The sequence below is a fragment of the Macrobrachium rosenbergii genome, chromosome 43 (genome assembly GCF_040412425.1).
Source record: "Macrobrachium rosenbergii isolate ZJJX-2024 chromosome 43, ASM4041242v1, whole genome shotgun sequence".
NCBI lineage: Eukaryota > Metazoa > Arthropoda > Malacostraca > Decapoda > Palaemonidae > Macrobrachium > Macrobrachium rosenbergii.
Genome location: NC_089783.1, coordinates 414,260 through 419,661, shown reverse-complemented (window position 1 = coordinate 419,661; position 5,402 = coordinate 414,260).

Sequence of the window (5,402 nt, the reverse complement as noted above, 5' to 3'; positions counted from 1 at the left end):
TACCTGGTTAAAGGTGTCAGACAATACATTAATACCTGGATAATAGGAACAGTCATCACAGTAATTTCTGGATAAAAAGGACAGTCACCACAGTAATAACTGTCAGTTCACCCTTGACTGTTAGAAGGGTGAATGTTCGCATGAAAAATGTAGAACTGTCATTCTGTCAACACGAACTCCTCCTCCTCTCCCTCCCTCCCCCTTCCCCCTCCCCTTCCCTATTCCCTCCTCCTCCCTATTCCCTCCTCCTCCCCTCCCTTTCCTTTTCCCTTTTCCTTTTCCCTCCCCTACACGTAGATTGTCATTCAGAGTTTTCCCGGGTAGCGCTGGGTTTGTCAGCTGGTATTCAATAAAAGTAAATGATATTTCCACATACCTCTGTATTCTAAACATGATGGAATATTCCATAATGATTCAGACAAAATACTTAAAAATCCTGCATAAAACAAGGAATTTTTTTGCAGTTTTAGTTTTTACTTGTTTTAATTGATTTTGTTTTTCATATTATATAAAAACATTCTCAAACTAATCAATATCTGGACTATTAAAAAAGAAATAGGATCTGGACGATATCAAGTATCGTGAGTGTACAGTACGTATACCACTCACCGTTTCAGTAATCGGCAGGTTTCAAATGATCGTTCTCCAGTGACAGGGATCTAGAATTCGGGCGAGGTTGCCGCACCAGAAATAGCGAGATCCCCGGCGCTTTCCAGTGGGTCTTTTGACAGTAGAGGACTAGCAAATAAATCAATTAAGGTTCCAGTGTTTCATTTATATGGAACAAAGATATGAAATTTAGATTATCTTTGTTTAATAAATTTAACCGAAACAATTAAATGGGTCTATTTGTACTTAAAAAACTAACTACGTAAATGAGCAAAAAATGAAAAAATGGATACAGCAAAAACCTACCACGTAATTCATCGATCACTGATCGCCTCTATTGAAGTTCATATATCATTTTCCACTTTAGAAAATAATGGTGCAGAGTTGGCAATTTTTTTTTACACAAGGACAGTGCATCATACTGATAACTTCAGTTAATTACAATAATTGATTTCTAAGCAAATCTGTAGTGACGGGAATGATGAAGATATATAAGATTATACGAAATGATAAAGGTTTTAGGACAATATTACTTCGGAAAGTTTATGCGAGATTCTTGAAGGTGTCGGTAGATTTCATATTCACGTTATTCTGCTTTGAATGCATTTTATTTATTTACATTATACCTTCATTTCCTTCTGTTTTCTTCCTATTAAGGTTTAGCTTTATCATGTATCGTAATCTAATGTAGCCTTTTAACGGAATAGAATGTATAGCAAAAAATTAAAGAAAGTATGATGTATTTATTGCCGAAACTAATACTGGCATTTTTTATTGCTTTGTTAAATGCTGTCCATAAAGTTTTATCGCTTTCGTTGAATACATTCGAACGCTTTTACAATGATTTATTGTATTTTCAGATTACCGTTCAAAAATGAATGGGTCAGGAAAAGAGTGCTTTAAATCTTTTATGGGTATAATCCTTTTAATTTGAACTCTCTCTCTCTCTCTCTCTCTCTCTCTCTCTCTCTCTCTCTCTCTCTCTCTCTCTCTCTCTCTCTCTCACACAACACACACACATGCGGACATACGCACACAGAAAATTACATACACGACGATAAATATCAGGGATATTTGGACTATTAGAAAAAATCATAGTGTCTTTTTTATTCGACGGCGAGGTGAATCAAATGACGTAATAGATAGAAGAAAAGACGAAAAAGGAAAATCAGTATTGCAACGCCAAGGAAAGTGAATAGATGACTCTCACTAACCAGACAGGAATAAAGTTGCGGAATTCTAAAAGCTATTAATGAATGAATTGAGAGGTATGTGGAAATATCATATACATCAATAAGACTTGATATTTCTTATACATCAATTAGCCATGATATTTCCAATGTCATAGAAACATCTTGAAAGCCTGAGCTGTGTATAAATTGTGAAAACGTATTTCTAATGCTCTTCTCCTTGCCTATTCGTCGTGTTTTGCTTCAGTTAGTAACCTCTAAAATCTTTACAACTCTTGGTGGTACAGGAAAAAGGACTATTACATAACTCACACGGTTATCTATATACTGCCTGAGAATTACACATCCGTCCTCTGTACGATGGTCATGTTCATAAGCGGACAAGCCATTCTCCGGATACCCCATGGGAACCCCTCATGATAACAGCCAAGTGGAGGTAACTTGCACAACTTTAAGATTTGGATTTCTTGAATCCACCCGAATGAGACGAAATCTCGATTTTTTAGTTAGCAAAGTTTTATTTTTCCCTGGAGAAAGTCTTTTACTTTTTGTATTCAAGAACCTTTGTTCTGCTCAGTACTTCAAATAATAGCAATTATGATGATGGCCCTATTCCACTTTTAGAAACTGCGTGTAACAAAAGAAATCTTACATAAAATAAAATCTTGACGGATGAAAATTGAGTTTTTTATACGAAGACAATGAATAAAACTTTCTTGAATTTTATGCATTGTGAAAGAAAAAGAAATATTACAAAGGCTCTGAAATGAAGGCCTGTATTCTTTCGCCCTATAAGAAACTAAATAGTCACTAAACTGGCCTTATGCGTATTATGGATCGCTGAACTGATTACCTTCTTTAGAGGGCCAACTTACGAACACGAATTGGTGGGAAGAATTATGAACTTTAAAAAAAGCGCATAAGTGCAAAATCACAAACTTGAAAGTCAGTCAGAAGACCAGAATGTCTATGATGAATACCTTGATTATGAAATGTTTATGCTAACCCTTAATATAGCTCTATTGTCCACCTTCCAGTGAATCTCATTTCCAAAGCTATAGTAATGAAGAGGCTTCTCTAGTTCGACCGCTTGATACTTCAAGAGTCTCACCTTAAGCAAGGGAAAAATCCCTATGAAAAACCTTTCATTAAATAATGCGGTATCTCTGATGATGGCATTGCCTCTCTTTCAGACAACCCAGGAACAGTTTTCATATCTTGATGCTTTGCGACGTTTCGCGGGGTATGAACTGGATCCCCTGGGCTACTTTATCACTGTATCTCTGAGTAACCGAAACCCTACGTAAATATAAGTAAGATGCTGTGGTAAATCTCCAATGTGTGTGCAGTTGTCTGAGGTTTTCCTGTGTTCCCTTAATTGCCTTGAACATCCCACACCAATTCCGCCGCAGCGTAGAGCAAATGCATCCTTTACTGGAGTCAAAGAAGGGAAGTCTCCCATTTACGCACTGGTTAAGTGTACAGTTCATCTGCAATTTCTCTTTTCTACTATAGTCTAATACTGCACATAGACCGATAAACTAAAAACTTAGTTACATTGCTGTCTAGGAATGCAGTAAGTAACCCTGGTGTTGTTACCAAGCCAAGATACTCTGAAAGCCTCGTGAGGGTCTCCTGATAACCAATCTCTTTGTGTTAGAGTGACGCAGTGCGTAAATGGTTTACGTTTGTTGAAAACTAAATATATTTATTACGTACAAGAGAAAATGCCTGGGTGATCTCTTAAACTAATTTCTGCATGAAGCGTGTTTTCTAAATGCAGCTAACCTGAATGTTTTATAAAAATGGTAATATTTTTCCCGAGGTCCAGATCATAATCCCCAGGAGTTACAAATGCTGAATCCTAAAGGTATCATCTCAGCAATCGAAATCCTTAATCCCCCCCCACACACACAAATTCATTTCAGTTCCTCTTCGGAATTTCAGCTTCACTCTTCTGTTTTTCTGAACCACTGCTTGGTAACAATGGAATGGTAATCAGTATACTGTTTTCCCAACTATTATCTCGTCATGATACTCTGCTTATATATAGTCCTCCGTATTATGCCGAGATTATATTTCGAAATTTCTTTTTCAGCGGTTTCACTCATTATCACTGCAAAGTTTATCGATTAATTGCTGACTACTGTTCAAGATTCCACATCTGGAGAGCCAGTGCCCCACACACTATGAATTACATTATTGTTGTTGCAAATGCCACACTGCAAAGCTATCAATGCTACTTAGGCAAATGTAATTCCGATGAATATTAACAGTTCAATTATCCATGCATTAAGATTGCCACCCAAATAAGAATTTATTCATTGCAAATTATTATTTGTGTTCTTTTGTATATTTATCTCGTCTTCCTTTCATTTAGATCAAACTCTTGTTTTCTCTCATCTCATCAGCAGGTAGTTAGTTCTTTTCTTCAGTATACTCTCATTTCCACGTTCTGATCATCATCTTTTCTAGGGAACGGAACTGGAGAACGTTTTCGGATATAATAAAAACCCTTCACCACAACTTTTCCCAAGATTGAAGGGCATTATAATTCTAATTCCCTGTGGATACTCATCTTAATATTTACAGTAATAAAATTTCTCTTAATACATTTTCTTTAAGGCAGATGCTCGCAATTATTAAATTTCACTTGGGTTATTTTAATATCCCTTGGGCTATCGCATTTCGATAATCTTTCATGATTTCGGCTTTTTATTTATTAAAGAAATAAAGTTATCATATGAATACAAGATTTTCGTAAGATGTTCGAGTATCATGTCATATTTTCCATATTTCTGTTTGAGGTAATTGCTGACTAACTTTTCATGTTTACACAGCTTCGCTTCGTTGTCACTAAATCTAAAAGTTGATTGAAATTCATTTCTTTTCACCTCTGAGTTAATGTACATTCATTTATTTCCTTTGATAATCTATTAATTACCTTACGTATTCATTTTATGTTCTCAACCCTCAGTAAGTAAGCGCTTCAAGATCCACACAGGGTAATTGTCTCTGCAGCAATGACCAGATAATTCTTTTACACCCTTTTCTAATGACCCTGATTATGAGGTGGACGATCACTGACCAGGTGCTCAATTATAGATAATTACGTTGGGCAATTATGTTGGTTATAATGAAGGACATGAAAGATATTTGCTCTTGACAATATTCATTCATCAGTTCAGAAGTTTGTTAATTGGTTTCCTTTTGTTTTTGCTGTGATATAGTAACCTTCAGGGGAAATTGTTATTTATGATCTTTTATTATACATAATTTCTCTTGGTCCTTTCACATGCTTTTATATGTACATATGTGTACTTGGTTTGTTATCGACCACTCTTCTTACTCTTACTCCATCAATGGATGTATATATTCTAGGGATGAATACTTTTATCCATCAAAAACTAGGGTCAAAATAGGAATGGTTTTATGTTATATATGTGTATATATATATATATATATATATATATATATATATATATATATATATATATATATATATATATATATATATATATATATATATATATATATATATATATATATATATATATATATGTAATTATATTGCATGTGCGCATCATGTGTGCTTGTGTGCAT